The sequence below is a fragment of the Jaculus jaculus genome, chromosome 5, assembly GCF_020740685.1.
Source record: "Jaculus jaculus isolate mJacJac1 chromosome 5, mJacJac1.mat.Y.cur, whole genome shotgun sequence".
Lineage (NCBI taxonomy): Eukaryota > Metazoa > Chordata > Mammalia > Rodentia > Dipodidae > Jaculus > Jaculus jaculus.
The window spans coordinates 63,724,984-63,733,567 of record NC_059106.1 but is presented as its reverse complement, the minus strand read 5'-3'; positions in this window follow the sequence as shown (position 1 = coordinate 63,733,567).

Below are 8,584 nucleotides of genomic sequence, written 5' to 3'. Positions count from 1 at the left end.
GTGCAAGAAGCCCTGGCTTCAGTCCCTAGCACCATATAAACCAGACATGGTGTTGCATATTTATAATCCCAAGAAACCTTAGTGATTCATTAACCCCCAACCCCAAAAGGTGGCCCTGATGGCTCCTGCTTCTTACCACAGAGGAAAAGTACAGAGAGTTGGGCTTGAGGCATGGTTGGATCCAGGACTGAAATTTTCAGTTTTGTTTCTCTTCCTCCAACTCTTATTTTCCTCCTACTGAGGCTTCTGAGCTCCTGAGGGTCTGGCTGAGAGAGACTGCAGAAGAAAACCAGGGTAATTTGAACCAATTTATTACCAATACCAATGCCAAGTGTGGTGGCACACAGCTGTTGTCCCAGCATTTGGGAGGTGGAGGCAGGAGGATCGTGAGTTTGAGACCAGCCTAAACTATATAGTGAGTCCCTATCTCAAAAAGCCAAGGGCTGGGGGTGTCTCAGGGACAGAGCGCTTGCCTAGCATCTCAAGGCCCTGGACTCCACCCTTAGTGCTGAAAACTAAGCAAACAGAATAACAAAACAAATCAGATCAGACCAGACCAAACCATCTCTCATGGTACCTTGAATGCCACACTGAGGAGATGGACTGCTGTGGGGAGCCGTTGAACATTCTGAGATCAGGGGCTCCAGGGTTGAGGTGTGTTTTAGGAAGCAAGAGACCAAGGGCAGGGACCCTAGAGAAGGCTGGCCAAATTGCCCTGTAGGGCAGTGGACAAGGCTAGAGGGCTGTTGCCAGCCCTGGGTGCTGTCAGCTTTTCTTGTGGAAGGAAGGTTTCTCTGTGGATTTTGCTGTTTGTAAAAACCCCCAGCCCCCACGCCAAGCAGCTAATAAAATAGGACTGTCGCAGCCACAGGAAAGCTCTATTCACACAAGAGTAACCTGAGGCCCAGAGAGCCCCCGTGACTTTCCTAACAAACGGGGCTGGAGAGATGGCATAGAGATTAAGGAACTTGCCTGCAAAGCCCAATGACTCCAGTTTGATTCTCCAGTGCCCACATAAACCCAGATGCATAAGGTGGCACATGCATCTAGAGCTGGTTTGCAGAGGCTGGAGGCCCTGGCACTCCCATTCTGTCTGTTTCTCTTCCCTCTATCTCCTTTGGCTTGCAAATAAGTAAATGAATAAATCAATAAATAAAAATTAGAAAGGGTGGGGATGGTTCAGTGGTTAAGGTGCTTGCCTGCAAAGCCTGAGGACCTGCTTTTGATTCCCCAGTACCCACTTAAATCCAGATGCATAAGGTGGTGCTTGTGCCTGGAGTTTGTTTGCAATGGCTAAGGACCCTAGTGTACCCATTCACTCTCTATCACCTCTTTCTCTCTCAAAGAAATAAAATATTAAAAAAAATTAGAAATGATTCCCTTTATTTTCTATCCCAAGTAAGGGCCATTGAAGAGACAGTCTGTGTGAGCTTATGTTTGCAAAGATGGCCCCTCTCCAACCTGAAGGATGTCCTACCAAGTGGGGTGTGGGGTCAGAGCTCACAGGAGGAGAGAACTGGCCTTGTTCTCAACCTTATATCTTTATCACAAGGACAGGGAGAGGCTGTGCTGTCCATCCTAAGGACCAGGAGCCCCTGGGCTCCCCCGTACACTCTCTTGTTTCCCCATCCCTGCCCCCAGTGCTGGCCCAGAACCAGGGGGCTGAGCTGTGTGGAGGGATTGTGTCCTGTGGTCAGGCAGCGGGGAGGGGGCAGCTGAGGGACAGGAAATAGCTGGCTTTGGGGACGTCCGCATAGCTGGCCAAGCCAAGCGAGCTGCGATCACCTGGGCAGCCCTCGAAGGGGCCTGTCAATGCTCCGTTTGAGGAGGCTCAGACAGGCATCCTTTGACAGGGACCCCCAGAGTGCTGCCTGATTGGGAGGCCGGAAGGGAGCCAGCTTGGGAGTGGGGCTGCCGCAGGCCTGGTGGGAGGCGAGGGATTGGGCTGGCTCCAGCAGAGGCTACAGTCACTCTGGATTGCCAAGGGCAGGGCTGCAGGCTTCTGGGGAGCTGTGATGGTGGCTGAATAGCCTTGTAATTGAAAGGACCCATAGGTGTGCCATCCTGTGAACCTCCAGATGGTGGCATGGGGCAGGTGCTGTGTATGGGCATTAGTGATGTCTTGGATGGGGCAGACGCTGGCCTGAAGTCACTCATGGGTCATAGCAGGGTTGGGACCTGACTCTACCTGTGCTGGTCCCTTCTGGTCCCTGTGCCCTTCCTCTTGGGACCTTCCACCTCACAAGCCCTGGTTACCTCATCGAGTCTCGAGAGTGTACTGGATATGGGGGAAGTCTTTGGGTTACAGGCCTGGGGTGCTCACTTAAGGCAGGATCTGGGACCCAGACTGGCTGGGAGGCTGTGGGTCCTCCTTCTAGGACCTTGTCAGACTCACAACCCTCGGCAAAACTCTCCCCTTCAAGGCACCTCACCATTCTTGGGGTGCACAGCAGTTAGCAATGGAGGTCATTTTCTTTGTTCTCTTCTCCCTTCCTCTCTCTCTCCCCTTCTTCCCCCTTCCTTCCTTCATTCCTTTCTTCCTCCTTCTCTCCCTATCCTCTCTTTTTTCTTCCTTTCTTGTTTTTTTTTTTATATTTATTTATTTGAGAGATAGAAAGAGGCAGGCATGGAGTAAGTATGGGCGCACCAGGTACATGTGACTTTTTTTTTTTTTTTTTTTTTGCAACTGGCTTTATGTAAGTAATAGGGAATGGACCCAGACCATCAGGCTTTCAGGCTTTACAAGCAAGCACCTTTAACTGCTGAGGCATCTGTCCAGACCCTTCTTTCTTGTTTTTTTGAAACAAGATCTCACTATGTAGCCTACGCTGCCCTCAAACTCCCGGAAATCCTCCTGCTGTAGGCTCCCAAGTGCTGGGTTTGCAGGTTTGATTCCCTAGGCCTGGCTATGAGGTCTTTTTATGAGATTGACATGCTGCCTGCTGAATTTAGAGGCTGACTATGGAGTCTTTTAAAAAGTGAATTTTGGGGGGCTGGGTAAATGGCCTAGAAGTTAAGGCATTTGCCTGCAAAGCCTAAGGACCCAAGTTTGATTCCCCAGGACCCACATAAGCCAGATGCACAAAGGGGGGCACATGAGTCTGGAGCTCAATTTTCAGTGGCTAGAGGCCCTGATGAGCCCATTCTCTTTTTCTGTCTGTCTGCCTCTTCCTCTCTCTGTCTCTTAAATAAATAAATAAATATTTTAAAAAAGTGAATTCTTGTGCTGGTGAGATGGCTTAGTGGTTAAGGTATTTGTCTGTGAGGCCTAAGGACTCAGGTTTGATTCCCCAGATCCTCTCTCTCAAGTAAATAAATATATAAAAATTTTAAAAAGTGAATTTTTGCGTTGGGTCTGAACTTCTGGCTTTGAGGGACCCAGGACCCCCACCTCCTCTCTCTGTGTCCATGGTGGCTTCCGAAGGGTGTGGGTATGGCCACCTCAAGCCCTGAGTGTGCTCCTACGTGGAATTTCCCCTCCCATCCCTCCACATGCTCACATGGACCTTGGATCTCTTGAAAGATGATTATTTATCCTGAGTGTTTTTTTTTTTTTTTTAATGAGGGGGAGGGAGAGAGAGAATTGACATGCCAGGGCCTCCAGTCACTGTAACCGAACTCCAGACACATGCATCACCTTGTGCACATGCACGACCTTGTGCATCTGGCTTTACGTGGGTTCTGGGGAATCAAACATGTGTCCTTAGGTTTTACAGGCAAGTGCCATAACTGCTAAGCCATCTCTTTGGCCCCACCCCAGGGCTTTTATGCCAGGCAGAAAGCTCTGGGCACGAGAGGGGGTGTGCAATGGGATGGCCGAGGACACACGAGCTGGAGATGCACCACTGTGGTCTCCTGGCTCTGAGACAGGCTGGCTCACAGAACACGTGCAGGCAATGAGGAGGCAGTTATCCGAAGAGCCTGAGCCTGGCTCACGTTGCAGGGCTGGGGAGCACTGTGGGGACAGGGGCCTGGAAAGAAGTCTGATGGGGGAAGTGGTTTAGGGGAGGCACGGTGGGAGCCATGACCATCACTGTGAGAAGCAGGACTCCCAGAGCTTGAATGAGGAAGTGAGAAAAGAGGGGTACAGATGAGACCCCAGTTTGCAGAGCATTCAGAAGTTGGTGCCCAGCTCTGGGCCAAGAACACAGGGCCAGGGATGGAAAAGGAGGCACTGAGGTCTGCTGGTACTGGAGCTGCAACCCACTGGGAACATGGGAAGGGGTGCTCAGGAGGCAGTTGTGTCCACAGACAGTGAGGAAGGTGTAAAGATGCACATCCTCTGTGGACGTGGGGGTGGGACGTCAGGTGAGGACTATCTCCCTGGTTGAGAGAGGCATCTCCCATCCGTGGGACATGGTGCTTGGCTGGTGAGCCTCCCCGTCTGTCTCTTTGCCCTGCCCAGCTCCTGGCTTCCAGCTAGAGTGACCACTTGAGGGCCTGACACCATGTAACATTACATGCGGCAGGTTATACCACATGTGTTCTAGCTGCTGGCATGGATGGGATGGGCACGTGCTGCCCCACAGAGTTGGCAGTGGGCAGCTTGCTTGCTCTGTGAGGCAGAGATTGCCCGTCACTACCTTCTCTTTTCCTTCCTTCCTTGACTTCTGCCTGTCTTTTGAGGAGACTGGGGATTCCCATCCAATCAGGCTCCTTTGCAATGCCCTAGTTTACAGTACAGTGGAATTGTTTTTAAATATCAGAAGAGCAGGCTGAGGGCTCACCTGGTTCGCCTTGGCCACAGCAAAGCGTCCATGGAGTAGAAGCAGGAATTAGGCAGTCCCTGTGCCCACAGGCCCTTGCCCAACACTGGCTGGCTGGGTTCTTTGGAACTGGCACCCACAGCCCAGGCTCTCCCAGGGTTCAGGAGGAAAACTCCTCACTGGACCACAGGACTGTCCCAGCAGACGAGGAAGCCACAGCTGGGATAAACAAACAGCTCATCCATGAGACAGCATGGTGGCCACCTCAGAGCTCAGAGGCCTTGGAGGAGAGCAGATTCTATCCTGGTTGTTGGAAGCTCACATGGCCATCAGACCTCAAACCTTTTTATTAAAATTTAAAATATTTTTATTTATTTATTTTAGAGAGGGAGAGACAGAGAGAGAGTGAGAAAGAGGGAGAGAGAGAAAGAATGGGCACACCAGGGCCTCCAGCCACTGCAAACGAATTCCAGATGCATGTGGCACCTTGTGTATCTGGCTTACATGAGTCCTGGGGAATTGAACCTGGGTCGTTAGGCTTCACAGGGCTGCTAGAGAAATGGCTTAGCAGTTAGGGCACTTGCCAGTGAAGACTAAGGACATATGTTTCACTCTCAAGATCCCATGCAAGCCAGGTACACAAGGTGACACATGCACAAGGTTGCACATGCCCACTAGGTGGTATATGTGTCTGGAGTTCGATTGCAGTGGCTGAGGCCCTGGCACATCAATTCTCTCTCTCTCATAAAAAGAAAAAAAGGGATGAAAAATAAAGGAAGAGGGAAAGAGAGTTGGAATGCCATTGAGAGCAGGTAGCAGGTTGGGACAGGGCTGGAGTTCAGGTGCCATAAAGGATGGTTGTGGGAAATGCAGGTGTTCTTTGTTCAGGAAGAATTGAGCCAGCGGGATGACCCGACCCACTATCCCCATGTCATGCACAAGGTATACCACCAGGGCATGCTCACCCTCAGAGCTGGGTGGAACACTTCTAGGGGTGGTAGTGTACTGAGACAAGAGCCTGGTGCACAGTACTGAGATGAGAGCCTGGTGCACAGTACTGAGACGAGAGCCTGGCGCACAGTACTGAGACGAGAGCTCGGTGCACAGTACTGAGACGAGAGCCTGGTGCACAGTACTGAGACGAGAGCCTGGTGCACAGTACTGAGATGAGAGCTCAGTGCAGAGGATTGACCTGGGAGAGAGCCCAAGAAATACAGTGGGAGGAAAGGAGGCTGGGAAGTGATGCGAGTAGAGGAAGTGGGTCACCCTTTTGGGCAATGGCCCCTCCCCACTGGAGACCCTCTTTGGAAGCGGCTCTCCTCCCTGCTGTGACAGAATACCCGGCAGAAGTCACTTAAGGGAGGAAAGTTTTACTTTGGCTCAGGACTTGACGTGATACAGTCTGTCACGGTGGGCAAGCCATGGTGCCAGTGGCTCTGTGGTGGTGAAATTGTCTAGCTGAGACGTGCTCAGCTCCAAGTCCCCGCAGAAAAGGAAGCAGAGGTGGGGCAGGAAATCGGGCCTGACTATACACCTCATACTGCCCTCTCCAAGACATTACCAGTGGCCTGGGAACAAGTGTTCAAACACATGAGTTCACGGAGGACATTTCACCCTTCAAGGACTCATCTCAGAGATGCCCTTTGGGCATGGGCAGGTTGAGTGTTCTTCCATGGCTCCCCTTCCTGCGGGTGGAGGGTGCCTGTGGGATGTCTGTATCCAGGGAAACTATCCATTGCAGATGTAGGGGGCTGCAGAGCAGGACATGCACCTGTCAGCCGCAGCTCCCAGGCTAAGCCACACCCTCCTCCTGGATATTCCTGCCCTTCCAGCATGGTGGAGGACTCTTACCACAGCCTCAAGACGGCTTCCAACATGGGTGGCACCAGAGCTTCCAAGATCTCGCCAGCAGAGTGGGAGGGGTGTGCTTTGATAAATTGGTCCAGATGACCTCTGGAGACATTCAGAGTCCAAGATAAGGTTTTACATTCCCCGAGGTGAGACAAGACACCATTCAATGGGCATCAATTGTGCTGTTGCCAAGGTAGACTGCGCTCCAAAGCTCTCACTAAATCCAGTAAGTAAGGTTGAATATGGAACCTGCTCCCAGTAAGGAAAACAAATGTGTTTGGAGAAGATGGAGGAGGGCGAGACTGGTGTTGACATGGGCAGGGAGAGTGGCAGTTACCCGGGAGAGATGTTTGGTAGTACTGGGGAGCAACTTAAGTACCCAGAGAAACTTAAAATTTATTATTTATTAGTTATCTATTTATGTGCATGTGAGCATGCATTTGCATGTGTGCACACACACGTTTATGGGTGCACGTGTGTGCACATGGGTATGGAGGCCAGAGGTTGATTTCAGGTGTCTTCCTCATTCATTCTTCATCTTAATTTTTTTTTCTTTTGAGACAGGGTCTCTCACTGAACTCAGAACTCACCTATTTGGCTAGATCAGTGAACCAGCAAGCCCTGGGGCTACTCCTGTCTCTGCCCCCCTAGTTCTGGGGTTACAGATGCATACTTCACACTGGTTTTCACTTGGGTTCTGGGGATCAACTGGAAGGCAAACACTTTGCCAGCTGAGCCACTTCCCCAGCATCCCCTTTTTTTAGATGGAGTCTTTTACATTGCCCAGGTTAACCTCAAACTCCTGGGTTCAAGAAACCCTTCTGCCTCAGCCTCCCAAGGCTTGGACTACACGTGGGTGCCAGTGTGCCCAGCATACATCCAAATTCTGGTCTGAAGGTAATGGAAACTTCCTCCCCCTCCAGAGGTTTATTTTTTTTTCTTCTAGGAGGATGATTATGGCTGTCATAGATCTCCATGTGCCCACGTCCTGCCCTGGGCATCTAGGGAGAATCAAGTGACAGGTGCTCCTTGTCTGAGATTCATAGGAGAGTCACTGTTCCTCTCTCTCAGACATCGAGGGACAGAACTTGGAAACTCGGATCCCAGATGAGGCTCCTCTGGACAGCGCGGTGCAGGGGGTGGGGTGCAGCCTGCCCCTGGCTCTGCAGGGAGAGAGGAACAAAACTGTGCCATTCTTGGCATGCTTGTTGCTGCAGCCTGGCCTTTCCTGACTGACACCGGAAGGGTTAGAGAAACTCATCAAACATCTGTGAAGCCTTCATTACGTTCCTTTCTCATGGGTAACCTGTGGCACTCACTTGAAGACCTCAACTGCACAGAAGGGCAGAAAAGGGAAGGAGTCTCTCCAGTAACCACAGTGGGCATGTGACACAGCCAGCAATTTTCTGCTTCTCAGGACCCTTCTGGGTCTGGCTTGCCAGGTCCTGGCAGGACACTGAAGCTAAATTTAATTAGCCTGAATTTATTTGAATGCAAGTTGGAATAAATCTACAAACTGTACTTCAAACCGGAGATTTCATGGCAATTATTTTTAGCCGCTGAGCTTTCTGTCCAGCCCCCATGGCTGTTATTTTACTAAGAGGAGAAGGTTTCTATTTAGTTATTTATTTATTTATTTTAGTTTCCTTAGTAGTCACTACCAACTGCGAAAAAGCAGCTTCTCTGACCAGCATTGGTCTTGGGGCACAGACACAAATATTTAGAGGAGAATTTGATGGGTGCAACATACCAACTTAGCTAAACCCCAGCAGTGGCTGCTTCCCTCCTGAGAGCTGATGACCTCCAGCCCCAGGCTTTCAGTAACAGGCATGGATTCGTTCCTATGGCCCAGGCCTCAAATCCAATCCCAGATAGGTTGGTTACTTCTGTAAACAGTTATATCATTCATTTCACCAGTGGGCACATCTTGCCTGGCTGATCAGTTGTGTAGCTTGCAAGGTCATTGCTGGTAAGAGATAATTGGTGACTTTTCTCCCTCAGAAGCCTGCATAACCCTTAGGAGAAAG